At 35.6% G+C, this 17343-nt stretch overlaps 1 protein-coding gene across 3 annotated transcripts in view; it reads left to right on the forward strand.

Annotated features, from left to right (window-relative positions):
• The window catches only part of GABRA3 (gamma-aminobutyric acid type A receptor subunit alpha3), a 387573-nt gene that overhangs the window by 319361 nt on the left and 50869 nt on the right, over positions 1 to 17343 (forward strand). The gene's annotated exons all lie outside the window — the stretch shown is intronic.

Consider the following 17343-nt stretch of genomic DNA (forward strand, 5'->3'; position numbering starts at 1 on the left):
CTGTTTTCCCTCCATCTCAGGGTGGAAAATTTCAGGGACAACAGTATTTTGAGATTTAGAATTTGGTATGGGGAAAGACTATTACAAAGAAAGGCAATACTGAAGTGTCAATGTGAAAACATGATCTATCAGAGAAGCTACAAGCGGTTCAGAGTAAGAAGTGAAAGGTAGAGAGAGTGTGGGGCCATGGGAATGTGGGCTGCTTTCCTCTGAGAGGATTCTGGGGTTTGGCCCATGGAGTTGGTACTGCGTGGACCAGGCTGAGCAGTTGGGCAGATACTAATGTATATAGCTGGCCCAGGTCCAAGAGTTCTCCCCCTCCAGCAGGTGTGAGTTAGCTGCTGGAGCCAAATGCCCAGTTTTGCAGAATGTACATGTAGGTTCTGGAGGCGGGTATGCCCAGGCCACTTGGACCTCATAACTTCACTCCAAAGAGCACTCCATGTCTGCACAGTGAGCTACTGTGCTCCTGGGGCTCAGATTCTGGCTATGCCTCCTATCCTCTGGAAGCACTGGAATTGTGGTCTGGGGCCAGTTGCCCAACCTCCCTAACTTGGTTTGCTCACAGTGAATGTACACCATGGTATAAGTGTTGCTTACAGTTGCAGACCTATTGCTAGGTTTGCATGCCCTGACCCCTGGACTGAGCACAGGCCTTGTTAGGGTGCTTGAAACCCACTTCCTGAGACCCATGAAAGGGTAGGACCAAGGGCACCTCAGCTGGACTTGGTGTGTATATGTGGGCGGTAGTCTTCCCCACCTGGACAGTAATTCTGCTCTCCCCAAACAGGGGGAGGGAGCAGTCCTTCAGTACCCACATGTGCATACTACGTTCCATTTGTCCTATGGTAGCCCTTAACATTTTTGGGCAGAAGCCTTTGTCCTGCTACTGGGTGCATCTGCACTGTGCTGCCTTTGCAGCTGGGGCTAGGACCTCCTTTCTGTGATTACATACCTGAAATGCATGCCTGTTCTCCCCCATGTGAGCTATGGGCAAAGAGGACCCAAGGTCCTAAAGGAGGTCATGTGTGTGCCTGCAGGTGACAAGGCTCGGCTCAGAGCCGTACAGAGGGTCCCTATAGGCCCAGGGCACACCGCCCCTACCCAGGATGTCTACCCTGAGGGAGGGAGAGAACTCCCCGCTGCATCCGTGACTCTCCTCACTTCCCAGTCCTTCCTCAGCACTGCTCACGTGGCATCAGCTTTTGAGATCCATCATTGGCTATCCAAGCAGTCCCAGCTCCCATGTCACTTGCTTAAACCACTGTTTGTTTAGTCTTTATCACACAGGCAATGCACATTCATTATAGGAAAAGTAGAATACACAGAAGAGCAGAGTATGGAAATATTCTTTAATCCCACCGTTAACTGATTATTATACATTTTGGTGCATAATCTTTAAGAAGGTTCCTATGTATTTTTTTACATAAATACCATTGATACTGTTTTTAATTCAATTTTATATTATAAGCATGTTTTCTTATCAACAAATATATAAAATCCAAATAAAATGTATTCACAGACCTGTACCCCTGGGGATAAAAATATATGTTTATAAAAAATAAAAAATTAAAAAAAATAGAAAAAAAATGTATATACAAGTTAGCAATATTTTTATTTAGTTATACTGGACATTTTATTAGTTTTAGGCATATAATATAATGATTCAATATTCTTATATATAGCAAAATTATTATCTATCTCAGTAATTCTGGTTACCATCTGTCAACATATATAGTTGTTTTTTTCTTGAGAAATTTAAGAGCTCTTTTCAGCAGCTTTCAAATACGCAGTAAGGTATTATTAACTATAGTCACCAGGCTGTACAGTACATACCTAAGACTTAGTTATTTTATAATGGAAGTTTGTATCTTTTGACCACCTTCACCCATTTCACCCACTGCCCCTCCTATGCTCTCAGCAACCACCAATCTGCTCTGTGTAACTATGAACTTGGTTTGTTTGCTTGTTTGTTTTTTGCATTTTTTTAAAAAACTCCATGTATAAATGAGATTAAAACAATATTGGTGTTTCTCTGACTTATTTCACTTAGCATAATACCCTCAAGCTCCATCCATGTTGTTGTAAATGACAAGATTTCCTTCTTTTGATGGCTGAATAATATTCCACTGCTACTGCATATATGTGTATGTATATTTATATACATGTATATATGTGTATATAATAGATATATACATTCATAGCACATTTTCTTTATCCATTCATCCATCAATGGAAACTTAAGTTGTTTCCACATCATCCTGACTATTGTAAAAATGCTTAACATTGGAGTGCAAATATCTTTGAGTTAGTGTTTTCATTTTCTTTGGATAAATACCCAGAAGTGGCATTGCTGGATCATAGGGTATTTCTATTTTTAATTTTTTGAGGAAACTCCACACTATTTTCCACAGTAGTTGCACCAATTTATATCCCACCAACCAAAGTGCACAAATGTTCCCTTTGCTCCACATCCTTGCAAGTACTTGTTGCTTTTTGTTAGTTATAAATAGTAATATTTAAACAATTATAATAGACATAATTATAATAAACATTAATTATTACTTGTTTTAGTTACTTTAAATTTTAAAAGAAAATTAAAAAGCACTCCTTCAAGGCCACAGAATTCTTGGTAACAATATGAGAGGTTTTGTTGTCACTGGGAAGTATGGCATTTCATTGTGAAACTCAATAAAATAATACCTTCATTTTAATGGCCTCATATATGTGGATCATAGTCCATTTAACCAATTATTTAGTAGTGTTTTCTATGTTTTAATGCTATAAACAACACTGTGAAGACCTTCTTTTTCTATATCTTATTTTGTCCCTGTGTAATCATCTGCCTAGGATAGATAGAATACTAAGAATTTTATCTCAGAAAATAGATACATTTCTAAAAATTTTAATACATATTGACAAATTGCCATTTTAAAACGTTAAAAAATTCATGGTCCCATTATCTGTGTATTAGCATGTCAGTTTCCCTTCACTATTGGCAATGCAGATGTTGTGGGCTGAATTATGTCCCCTCAAAAGATACATTGAAATCCTGACTCACTGTACACCAGTAAGTGACCTTATTTGAAAACAGGGCCATTGTAGATATAATTAGATTATATCTCAAATTAGTTTTGAACACATGATATAATGTACATTAGTAAAGAGGTGATTTTTATTGTATTAAATTCACTCACACAATTCAATACTATGCAGATATAAGAAAGAATGAGGAAGTTCTTGATGTATCATTTCAAGGGAATATCTGCAGGCTATAGGGTTGAGTGAAAAAAACAAGGCACAGAACACTGAACAGTAAGGTATATATACTGGTATAGAGATAGTATTTCTAGAAGGATACACAAGAGGCTGTTAATTGTTTTTGTTGTTTTTCTTTAAATAATACTATAGAAATTACAACTTTAAAAAAGATTTTATTTTATTTTATTTATTTAAAGATTATTTATTTATTTATTTATTTGACATACAGAGATCACAAATAGGCAGAGAGGCAGGCAGAGAGAGAGGAAGGGAAGCAGGCTCCTGCTGGGCAGAAAGCCCAACGCGGGGCTTGATCCCAGGACCTGGGATCATGACCCAGGCAGACGGCAGAGGCTTTAACACACTGAGCCACCCAAGCACCCCAGATTTTATTTATTTTGAGAGATAGAGAGAGAACATGAACAGGGGGAAGAGCCAAGTGAGAAAATCTCAAGCCAGATCTACGCTGAGCACAAAGTCCAAACGGGGCTCTATTCCATGACCCTGAGATCATGACCTAAGCCAAATCCAACTGACTGAACCACCCAAACACCCCAAGAGGTTGTTAATTGGAGAAATGAGATGGGTGGTTTGGGGGCATCTATGGGAGGGAGACTTTTTGCTATAAACCCTTTGATACCCTTTGATTTAGAAACCATATTAATATTATTAATATAATATAATAATATATAATGTAATATTATTATCATATGTATGTATATTGTTTCATGTGATTATAAATTATGGACATTCTTTGCTGAATTCTAAATATGCTATTCTCTCTGGGGTCCAGAATATTAACAGAATGCTGGACCAGAGAAATATCACAATCCATAGATGCTCTGTTTTATATGAGTGGCTTTCTCTCTGAATGCTCTCAGTTCTTAGTATGAAGTACAGGCATACCTCGGAGATGCTGCCACTTCAGTCAGACCAGCAAAATAAGCAAATATTGCAATAAAGTGAGCCAAGTGAATTTTTGGTTTCCCAGTGTATATAAAAGTTTTATTTATACTATACTGTAGTTTATTAAATGTACAATAGCATTATGTTGAAAAATTTATATACCTTAATTTAAAAATACCTTATTCCCAAATAGTGCTAACCATCTCCTACGTTTTCATGATCAGTGATCATATAACCAAATTATAATCAGTGATCTCAGATTACCATAATAAATATGATAATAATAGAAACAGTTTGAAATATTGCAAGATTTACCAAAATGTAACACAGAAACATGAAATGAGCAAATGTTTTTGGAAAACTGTCACTATAGACTTGTTTGACATAGGCTGCCACAAACATTCAATTTACGAAAGACCCAGTACTGAGGTATTTACCCAAAAGAAACAAAATTAATTAGAAAAGACATGTGTACCTCTATCTTCATTGCAACATTATTTACAGTAGTCAAGATATGGAAGCAAACTAAGTGTCCACAGGTAGAAAAATGGATTAAAAAGGTGTGCCATATATATGTGCATGTATACATATATACATGTGTGTGTATATATGTGTGTGTGTTTACAAACACAAATACATATATACACAATGGAATATTACTCAGCCATAAAAAATGGTGAAATCTTGCCATTTGAGACAACATGAATGGTGCTAGAGGGTATTATGCTAAGTGAAATAAGTTGGACAGAGAAAGGCAATTATCATATGTGGAATCTAAAAACAAAAGAAATGAACAAACAGAAAACAGAAAAAGATTCAAATATAGAGGACTGATGTTTTGGGGAGGGAAAGGGTAAAATAGATGAAGGGGATTAAGAGTTACAAAATTCCAGTTATAAAATAAATGCATCATGAGGATGAAAGGTAAAAAATAGGGAATATAGTTCATAATATTGTAATAGCTTTGTATATTGATGGATGGTAACTACACTTATCATGATGAGCCCTGAGTAGTAAATAGTATTGTCAAGTCACTCTGAGGTATACTTGAGTCTAATACAACATTGTATGCTAACTATATTCAATAAAATCAATAAATAATCAAGTAAATAAAATGAGGTATGCCTGTAATTCTAAGCAAAAAAATCCTCCTCTTTGCTCCAAATTCAAATATGTGTTAAATAAATGAATAAAAGCCTTCAAAAATCTGTGTTTAGCTGTTCACACCATTCCCTATTTTAGCTCCAATTCCATTTTCTCTCATTTGGGAAATTATTGCATTAATTTTCTAAATAGAGGATTTGAATGCATGATCTTATTTTTCCATTCCCAGAAATTTGAATTAGAAGAATAAAGAAGACAAGATAAAAGTTCAAGGAAGAGAGAAAGAGAATTGAAAAAAAAACAAACATGAATTTAAGAAAGTCTATCTACTCACTTAGTATAATGAGTTAATTTGCCAAGCTATTTAAAAAATCTTCTTGTGTCTTTCACAACCTTTGATATTAGCTAAATTGTGAATGTGATTTCCACTGTATTCTCAAATATGTCGCATTTAACACAAATGGAATTTAATAGGCTGAGTGCAAAGTCAAGGGAAAATTCCCAAACCACTTAAAGGGTCATCTTTCATAATAAGACACACAAAGAGAGGCCACAAGGAGAAGGGGAATATAATGATCCACTTTATAAAAATATATTCAGTTATGTAAAGCATTTGCTGAACTGTTCTGTATTTCTAATCCATAGATAGAAACTAATTTGTGAATACATATGCATTATATGTTTTATATTGTACCCTTGGATATTTTACACACAACACAGATGGTACTTAATAAGCTTAATAATAAGCTGAGACACAGGGTGGAAATATAATGGGGAATTTGGGAAAAAAAATCTTCCAATCTGATCAAAGCTTTGACTCTTTGGCAGAGAAGAGGATGTAAAGAGATACAAAATACCAGAGTTACATTTAAGAGAACCTAGTCAGTTAATTAACACAATGAATTAATTTGTTAAGTTTTGTAAACATTCACTTGTGGTTTTCACCTACAGAAAGTATCTAGGGTACGAATACATGTGAATGCCCAAAGGTGAATTTCCATTATCTCTTTGACTATTTCACATTGGACCCAGACCGTCTGCGATACCAGAGCAGAAATGGGAAATCTTCACAACCGAACAAAAGGCTTCAGTTCTCACTAAGGAAAATTCTTTTTGCCTCTTTGCTTTCCCTGGCACCCCAGCTTTATTGAGATATAATTTTAAAAATCGTGTACATTTAAGATGTACAATGTGATAATATATGTATATTTTGTGAAATGATTGCCATAATCCATCACCTTCTTAATTTTGTTGTTGTTCTTATTCTGGTGATGAGATCACTTAAGAATTTACTCTCTTAGCAAATTTCAAGTGTACAATACAATGTTTGGTTTTTTTTTTAAGATTTTATTTATTTATTTATTTGACAGATGGAAATCAGAAGTAGGCAGAAAGGCAGGCAGAGAGAGAAGAGAAAGCACGCTCCCCACTGAGCAGAGAGCCTGATGTGGGGCTTGATCCTAGAATTCTGGGATCATGACCTAAGCCGAAGGCAGAGGCTTTAACCCACTGAGCCACCCAGGCACCCCTGCAATACAGTATTATTAACTTTAGTCATCATGCTGTACATTAGATACCTAGAATTTATTCATCTTAGAACTGGAAGTTTGTTCCCTTTGGTCAACACCTCCCTATTTCCCCTACCCCTCAACCCCTGGAAAACACCATTCTCCTTTGTTTCTATAAGTACAACTTGTTTTAGGGTCTACATGTAAATGATACCACACAGTATTTGTCTTTGGCTTATTTCAATTAGCCTAATATCTTCTATGCTCATCTGTGTTGTCAAAAATGCCAAGTTTTTTCATTTTTTACTGCTGAGATAATACTCCACTGTGTGTATGTGTGTGTAACTATATATCACATTTAATTCATTCACTCATTCATTAATTGATGGACAATTCGGCTATTTCCATGTCTTGGCTATTGTGAATAATGCTGCAATGAATATAGGGGTACAGATATCTCTTCTAGGTACTGATTTTGTTTCTTTTAGACATATACTCAGAAGTAGAATTGTTGGATCATATGGTATTTCTATTTTTAATTTTTTAAGACACCTCCATTCTCGTTTCCATAGTGGCTATGCCAATTTATAACCTACCAATAGCACACAAAAGTTTCCCTTTCCTATACATCCTTTCCACCACTTCTTATATCTTGTCTTATTGATGGTAACCATTCTTTTAGGTGTGAGGTGATATCTCATTGCAGTTTTGATTTGCATTTCCCTGATGATTAGTAACATTGAGCACATTGGCCATTTGTATATCTTCAGAATAATTCCATTCAGATCCTTTGCCCATTTTTAATTGGATTGTTTTTGGTTTTTTGCTGTTGAGTTGTAAGAGTTCTTTATATATTTTAGAGTATAATCTGTATCAATCATGGTTTGCAAACATTTCTTACAATTCTGCACCTTGTCATTTCTTGTTAATTGGCCCCTTTGCTATAAACGTTTTGTTTTGCTTTGTTTGATGCAGTCACATTTGTTTATTTTAGCTTTTGTTGCCTGTGTTTTTGGTATCAGGTCTTACATTAAGTATTTAATTCATTTTGAGTTCATTTGCAAGATGGGGTCAAATTTCATTCTTTTGCACGTGGATATCCAGTTTTCCCACCACCACTTATTGAAAAACTATTCTTTCTCCAGTCTGTATTCTTAGCATCCTTGTCTAATGTTAGTTGCCTTAAATACATGAGTACTTTATTTTGTTCCATTGATCTATGTGTCTGTTTTTATGCCAATACCATGCTATTTTAATTACTATACCTTTGTAATATAATTTGAATCAGGAAGTGTGATATCTCTATCTTTGTTTATCTTTCTTAAAACTGCTTTGGATTTCAGAGTCTTTCGTACTTCAGTATGCATTCTTGGGGTGCTTTCCCTATTTCTGTGAAAAATGCTATTGGAATTTTGATAGGGTATTGCATTGACTGTATATCCTTTTGAGTAATATGGACATTTTTGCATTATCAACTCTTCTAATTTATGAACACAGGATATCTTTTATTTTTGTCTTCTTCAATTTATTTCATCAGTGTCTTTTAGTTTTCAGTATACTGATATTTCATCTCCTTAGTTATATCGTTTCCTAAGTATTTTATTTTTTATACTATTATAAATAGAATTGTTTTCTTAATTTCTTTTTCAGGTAGTTTGTTTTTAGTATATAGAAACACTACTGGGGTAGCCTGGATAGTTCAATCAGTTAAGTGTCTGCCTTTGGCTCAGATCATGATCCTGGATTCCTGGGATAGAACCCCTTGTTGGGCTCCCTGCTCAATGAAGAGTCTGCTTCTCTCTTTCCCTCTGCACCTCTCTCTGCTTGTGCTCTCTCTCTCTTTCGTTTGTTCACTCTCTGTCTCTCAAATAAATAAATGAAATCTTTTAAAAATAAAAAATAAATTAAAAAATAAACACTACTAATTTTTATGTATCCTGTAATTTTACTGAATTTGTTGATTCGTTGTAACAGGGTTTTGTCTTGTTTTTTTGTTTTTGGTTTTTGGTTTTTTTTTGTGTAGTCTTTAGGATTTTATATATAAAATTATGTTATCTGCAAATAGAGACAATTTTACTTCTTCCCTTCCAATTCTTTTATTTATTTATTTTTTATTTTCAGCATAATAGTATTCATTATTTTTGTACCATACCCAGTGCTCCATACAGTCCATGCCCTCTAAAATACCCACCACCTGGTACCCCAACCTCCCACCCCCTGCCCCTTCAAAACCCTCAGATTGTTTTTCAGAGTCCATAGTCTCTCATGGTTCACCTCCCTTCCAATTTCCCTCAACTCCCTTCTCCTCTCCATCTCCCCTTGTCCTCCATGTTATTTGTTATGCTCCACAAATAAGTGAAACCATATGATAATTGACTCTCTCTGCTTGACTTATTTCACTCAGCATCATCTCTTCCACTCCCGTCCATGTTGCTACAAAAGTTGGGTATTCATCCTTTCTGATGGAGGCATAATACTCCATAGTGTATATGGACTACATCTATCCATTCGTCCACTGAAGGTCATCTTGGTTCTTTCCAGTTTGGCGACCGTGGCCACTGCTGCTATAAACATTGGGGTACAGATGGCCCTTCATTTCACTACATCTGTATCTTTGGGGTAAATACCCAGGAGTGAAATTGCAAGGTCATAGGGAAGTTCTATTTTTAATTTCTTGAGGAATCTCCACACTGTTCTCCAAAGTGGCTGTACCAACTTGCATTCCCACCAACAGTGGGAGAGGGTTCCCCTTTCTCCACATCTTCTCCAACACATGTTGTTTCCTGTCTTGCTAATTTTGGCCATTCTCACTGGTGTAAGGTGATATCTCAATGTGGTTTTAATTTGAATCTCCCTGATGGCTAGTGATGATGAACATTTTTTTCATGTGTCTGATAGCCATTTGTATGTCTTCATTGAAGAAGTGTCTGTTCATATCTTCTGCCCATTTTTTTATATGATTGTCTGTTTTGTGTGTGTTGAGTTTAAGGAGTTCTTTATAGATCCTGGATATCAGCCTTTTGTCTGTACTGTCATTTGCAAATATCTTCTCCCATTCCGTGGGTTGCCTCTTTGTTTTCTTGACTGTTTCCTTTGCTGTGCAGAAGCTTTTGATTTTGATGAAGTCCCAGAAGTTCATTTTCACTTTTGTTTCCTTTGCCTTTGGAGACATATCTTGAAAGAAGTTTCTGTGGCTGATATCGAAGAGATTACTGCCTATGTTCTCCTCTAGGGTTATGATGGATTCCTGTCTCACATTGAGGTCTTTTATCCATCAATTCTGATGCCTTTTATTTATTTTTCTTACCTTATCGATCCAGCAAGGACTTTCATTATTATGTTGAAAAGGAGTGGTGAGTGTGGATACTTATGTCTTCTTCCTGATTTTAGAGGAAAAGCTTTCAACCCACCATTGAGTACAATGTTGGTTGTAAGTTTGTCATATATGGACTTCTTTTATGTTGAGGTATATTTCTTCTATACCCAGTTTGTTAAGAGTTTCTATCATGAATGAATGTTGAATTTTGTTAAATATTTTTTCAGCATCTACTGAAGTGATCATTTGATTTTTTTTTCTTTCATTCTATTAATATGATATATCTCATTTTTGAACTGGGAATGTTGATCCATTCTTGCATCCCAGGGATAAATCCCACTTGATCATGGTATTTGATTCTTTTAAAGAGCTGTTGAATTTGACTTGTCAGTATTTGTTGAGAATTTCTGTGCCTGTATTCTTCAGGGATATTGGCCTGTACAGCTTGCCTTTGAACAAAGGAGTCTGAACTACCTGATTCTACTTATATGTGGGTTTTTTCAATAAATATATTGGAAAAGTGTTTGGAGATTTGTAACAATTTGAGGAAACTCACTGATGAACCACATAGTCTAGAAATATTTTTTAAAAATTAGGATAAGTTTGACATGTCATTAATGCATAAAATATATGCAGATACTGGTCTATTTTTTTATTCACTACCATAAAATATATACAAATCTATTATAAAAAGTTAAAATTTATCAAAAGTTATGCACATATATCCAGATAGTCCATGGCACCATTCGCAGTTGAGAAATATATAAACAAATGTAAAGATGCAGTATTAAATCATAACTGAATAAAATTATCCCCAGTTTATACTACACTACTTTAAGAATTTTATAGCCACCTCCTGTTGCTTTTGTAGTGAGATCAAGTGTTGTGAATATCCACTTAAAACACTATGTGATGCTAATCATCTCCCTGTGAGCAGTTCATCTCTCCACTAAATTGTGTATCACAGCAAAAGGTAATCTCTCATGGTTCTTGCATATTTTTCATCATGTTAGGTGTAATACCATGAAACTTGAATAACAATATAGAAACCATACAAAGTGCTACTAGTGATTCTTGGATTGTTCCCAAGAGGCAGAGAAAAGCCATGATATTACAAAAAAATTTAATTGCTTGATATGTACTATAGATTGAGATCTACAGCTAAAGTCTCCCACCATTTCAAGGTAAATAAGTCCAGCATAAGGACCATTATTAAAAAAAAGAAAAAGAAATTCATGAAGTTATCACTACAAGCACATCTGCAGGTACAAAAACCTTGTGCTTTTTGTGAAATATCTTTTTCTCATTGAAAATGCAACTTTTATGTAAGTAGACAAGTGCTATAAGAAAGGTATATCTGTAGACTCTAATTCAATAAAAAGTTAAGTCATTATATGACAATTTAAAGTAAAAGGAAGGTGAAGGATCCAAAGTTGGGGAACTTAATGCCAGCAAAGGATGGTTTGATAATTTTAGAAAGAGTTTTGGTTTTAAAAATCTCAAAATAATAGGAAAAACAGCTTTTGCCAATGATGAGGCAACAGATGAGTTCCAAAACACCATTAAAAAATCATTAAGGAGTGCATTTGATGGGTCATAGGGCAGTTCTATTTTCAACATTTTGAGGAACCTCTATGCTGTTTTCCAGAGTGGCTGCACAAGCTTGCATTACTGGGTATTTATCCTAAAGATGCAAATGTAGTGATCCAAAGGGGCACATGCACCCGAATGTTTATAGCAGCAATGTCCACAATAGCCAAACTATGGAAAGAACCTAGATGTCCATCAACAGATGAATGGGTAACGAAGTTGTGGTATATATACACAATGGAATACTATGCAGCCATCAAAAGAAATGAAATCTTGCCATTTGCGACAACATGGATGGAACTAGAGCATATCATGCTTAGCGAAATAAGTCAAGCAGAGAAAGACAACTATCATATGATCTCCCTGATATGAGGAAGTGGTGATGCAACATGGGGGCTTAAGTGGGTAGAAGAAGAATCAATGAAACAAGATGGGATTGGGAGGGAGACAAACCATAAGAGACTCTTAATCTTACAAAACAAACTGTGGGTTGCTGGGGGGAGGGGGGCTGGGAGAAGGGGGAGTGGGGTTATGGACATTGGGGAGGGTATGTGCTTTGGTGAGTGCTGTGAAGTGTGTAAACCTGGCAATTCACAGACCTGTACCCCTGGGGATAAAAATACATGTTTATAAAAAAATAAAAAAATTAATTAAAAAAATCATTAAGGAAAAAAGATATTTGTCTGAATATGTTTCTAATGCAATGAAAATGCCCTATACTGGGAAAAAATGCCACAAGACTTGTACTAGTAAGGAATAAAAGTGAATACCAGGACTTAAGGAAGGGAGAGACAGATTAATTCTACTGTTTTGTGTAAATTTAGTCAGGTTTATGATCAGGATTGCCCTTATATATAAAGCTGTTAACCCTCCAATCTTGAAGGGAAAAGATAAACACCAGCTGCCAGTTCTTTTGCTATACAACAAGAAGGTCCAGACAATGCAAACACTTTTTCTGGATTGATTCCATCACTGCTTTGTCCCTGAAGTCAGGAAGTACTTTGTCAGTAAAGAACTGCTTTTTAAAGTTCTTTTGATATTGGGTAATACACCTGATAGCCCAGAAACCCATAAGTTCAACACCAGCAGCACTGAAGTGGTCTACTTGCTCCTAAACACAGCAACACTAATTCAGCCTCTGCATCAGGAGGTCACAAGGACCTTTTTTTTCCCATTTTTTCTTTTTTTATTTATTTTTATTTATTTTCAGCATAACAGTATTTATTATTTTATATATTATTTTATTTCTATTTATATATTTCTATTTATATAATATATAAATATATATTATATATATTATATATATATTTATATTATTTATATTTATATTATTTATTATTTTATATATTATTGCTCCATGCAATCCGTGCCCTCTATAATACCCACCACCTGGTACCCAACCTCCCATCCCCTTACCACTTCAAACCCCTCAGATTGTTTTTCAGAGTCCATAGTCTCACAAGGACCTTTAGGTTTCATTATACATGGTACTCTATGTAAAATATCATCAACCCTATGTAGGAAAACCCCAATATAGAGAACATGAAAATCTGGAAGAATTATAACACTGAAGATGCCATCATTGTTACAGAACAAGCCATGGAATCCATCAAGTCTGAAACAATAAATTCCTGTTGGAGAAAACTGTGTCCAAATGTTGCTCATGACTTAACATGATTTATGTAGAATCAAAGAAATAAAGAGATTTTGATATGGAAAAAAAAGTGGGAATGGAGGGGTTTCAAGACATCGATCTTGGAGAATTCAAGAGCTAATAGACACCACATCAGAGGAATTAACAGAAAGCAACTTGTTGGAGATGAGTGCTTCTGAACCAGGGCCAGACAATGAGGAAGAAGATGGAGAAGTAGTGACAGAAAACAAGTTGACATTATACAATATGGAAGAAGGATTCCAATTATTCAAGACTGCTTTTGACATTTTTTATGACATGGACCCTTCTATGGTATGGGCACTGAAACTAAAGCAAATGATGGAAGAAGGATGAGTACCATATAGAAACCATATAGTTTTAGAGAAATGAGTAAACAAGTCAGACAGAAATTACAATGTATTTCTGTAAAATTATGCTGAGTGTGCCTGCCTGTCCTACCTCCCCTTCTATCTCCTCCACTACCTCTATCTCTGCCACCCCTGAGATAGCAAAACCAATTCCTCCTCCTCCTCTTCCACCTACTCTACCAGAAGTCAAGGACGATGAAGACCTTTATGATGATTCAATTCTACTTAATGAATAGCAAATAATCATCATGGCATACAGTTAATAAACTTGCTATCTACTTCATGTTTGTGTCCTTATGTGACTATCTAATAACTGTACAGCAATAATTGTATGAGACATTTTTGTGTCATCATCATCATCTAAATATTCATTATGAAGAACATAATGTGTAAGACTTGTATGGAAGTGGATAGCTGATCCTTACATAGGCATAAAGTCAGTGATATTTAATATAAAATGAATAATGTATTATTTTTCTGTTTTATAACTTTGCTTTCAAAGAATTATATTACCATACAGTAATTTTCTCTTCTAATTGGAGGCAATGCATATCAGCCTGTCATCAAAGGCAAGTGTTTTTTTTTTAAGTAACAATGTTTCCAATACCATATTATGAATATGACTATAATATTGTATGCCATAAAAATTTTGTGACAATTCATTCATCAGTGTATGGGCTAAGCCACCATGAAGCAATTAAATTGATTATAATAGGCTACCATAAAGCATTCATATTGCTGCTTCTTTGGTATTAATGTATGAATTGTAATACTTGTAAATAAATATTAATTTCTTTCTTATATTTTCATTTCTGATGTCTAGTGTCAGTAATGTGTATAGAATTTATAGTGTTTTGTATTATATGACAATATTGATGTATACCTTAAAAGATGGTTTGTCTTATAAATAGATGAGGTAAACTTACACTATTAATAAATACAGTACTATAAGTATATTTTCTCTTCCTTATGATTTTCTTAATAATATTTTCTTTTCCTAACTTCATTATAAGAATACAGTATATGATACTTATATAAAATATGTGTTAATTCACGATTACTGGTAAGGCTTCTTGTTAACAGTAGGTTATTAGTTGTTAAGTTTTGGGGGATTCAGAAGTTATAGGCAGATTTTCCATTGTGTGGAGTTTTGGTGCCACTAACACCAGCATCGTTTAAGAGTCAACCTTCAATTTTCTTTAATTCTAAGTCTTTATCTGGTTTTAATGTCAGGACAATGTTAGCCTTCTAAAATGAGTTTGGAAGAATTTCTCCTTTTCAATTTTTTGGAAGAGTTTAAGGAGGACTGGCATTTATGCTTCTTTAAATGTTTGGTTAACCATGAAGCCATTTTGTCCTTGGCTTTTCTTTGTTGGGAGATGCTAATTACTGATTATATCTCCTTGCACCATACTGATCTGTCTGGGTTTTCTATCATGATTCAATGGTCCATGCTCCACTGTTCAGCAGGGCCACAGGGAGCCTCTTTTGCATGGGGGATGAACTATTTGCAGCAGTTTGGTGCCACACTGTTTTGAAACACAGGTTAACTGTGACATGCTCTACTGCTTGGAGGTAGGGATCCCCAGGTATTACAATGGGTCTGTTTCAACTCATGGAAGTCACCATTTTGGTGGTTGGAATGCCACACAACCCCCATCTCCCTCTCAGCAGTGCATCCAGGGGTTTTGACCTGTGGAGATCTCCAGTTTGGTAGTTGGGGATCATCATGACCACCAGGCAACACAGCCAGGGTGTCTCAGACCTGTGGAGGTCACCATTTTGGTGGATGAGGGCACCAGCAAACCAAGGAGTATGATACTTTTGTCTAGACTACCACCATTGGGTAAGGTCTCTGCTGGAGTTGTGCTATTGGTCCAAACTCTGATGTTGGGAAGTACCTCTGCCTGTACTCATCTGTTTGCCAGAGCTTCAGGCTGCTTTGAGAGGTTGGATTTCCTGTACAGGTGGGGACAAACTGCTGGCTAGACTCTGATCAGTGAATTTGCTAGCAGGGACATGGTGTCATCACCAAGATCCAAGCACAGGTGGCTGGAAGTTTCACCACTCCCCCTTCTTTGTTCCTAATTGACATGAAATGGTCTAGACTGTTGATTTCCCCAGTATTCCCCAGGAGGCAGGGCAGAAGTGGGCTTCTGGGAGAATGTTCTGGAATGCTGTGGGAAAACAGATATCTGCCTTAAGCTCGTCTTTTCCCACTAGAGAAACCATAGACCCAGCAGAACCCTCTAGGTGCTACAATTGGGCTGGCTTAGGGGAGGGAAGTAGGTGGTGAATTGAAGCCACTTCTCTTACCTTTTTAATGTGACTTTTCTTGGATTTTGTGTTCAAAGAGGGTACTTTAGTTTTGTTCCCTGGTTCTGGGATTTTCAAAAAAGTATTATTGTCTATAAATATTGCTAATCCATGTATTTGTAATGGAATACCAGAGCCACAGATGGACTATTTCACCAGCTTCTCATTTTAGGCATGCTCTTTGCTTCTTTGGAAATGAGATAGGAAGACAGATATTGAAAGAGAGAAGGCTAGAAAAGAAGATTGAAGAAAATATATTCAGTGATTTAAAATGAATGCTTGATTTGTTAAGTTTTTGAATAGTCCACTTGCTTTGTCTCTCAGATCTACAAAATATAATTAATTTATGAATAACATTTATTATATATTTTGTATATTACATATTCCACGTGATCATATATCTTTCTGTGTGTATTTGTCTTCTTTTTATACAAACATCAGTCATAGTGGATTAAGGACCAGCCTACTCCAGTATGACTTCATCTTAACTAATTATACCTGCAACAACCTTTTTTTCTAAAGAAGGTCACATTCTGAAGTACTCAGGGTTAAAACTTCACCATATCTTTTTGGGAGACACAATTCAACCTACAAGTAAGAAGCCTAGGCAGAAGATATTTATTTTTTAGATATTTCTTTTATTTATTTATTTATTTATTTATTTGAGCAAAAGAGAGAGGGAGAGAGGAAGGACAGAGACAAAACACTCAAAGTTGTTTGGCATAAATCAAGAGCTCAGTAAGAGTTCACTCCTACTTTGGAGTGGAGTGATATAGGCCAGCCCACATTCTGCTATATGAACTTTTGGTTCTAACTCTAAGTCCATTCATTTAGCAGAGCATTATGGTTAAAAAGCACAAGCTGTGGAACTAACCCATATGGCCTCAAATTCAGGCTCCACTGCTTAGTAGCTGGATAACCTTGTATAATTTCTCAATCTCTCTTTGCCTCAGTTTATTGGGCCATAAAATGAGGATAACAATAATATACACCTTATAACATTGTTATAAACATTAAGTATTTAAGATGTGAAATGTTAAAGTGCTAGAAGAGTGCCAATCACATGCAAATGCTGTAGAAGAGACTGTTACTTATTATTATTTAAGACACTGATCTATTTGAATGAATCTGTCAAAATTGCTCTGAGCAAGCTGTGTTGGCACAGTGTTAGTATATATTTTTTGCATAAAAATGCACTACTTCATGATTATTAAAGAGATATGGTTATGTGAACTTGGGAGGTGCTGGAATGGCTTATTTTAAATATAAAGTTAAACATCTTGATGAACTGAGTTGGGGCCCACCTTGAATTAACAATGT

The sequence above is a fragment of the Mustela nivalis genome (assembly GCF_964662115.1).
Source record: "Mustela nivalis genome assembly, chromosome: X".
NCBI classification, from domain to species: domain Eukaryota; kingdom Metazoa; phylum Chordata; class Mammalia; order Carnivora; family Mustelidae; genus Mustela; species Mustela nivalis.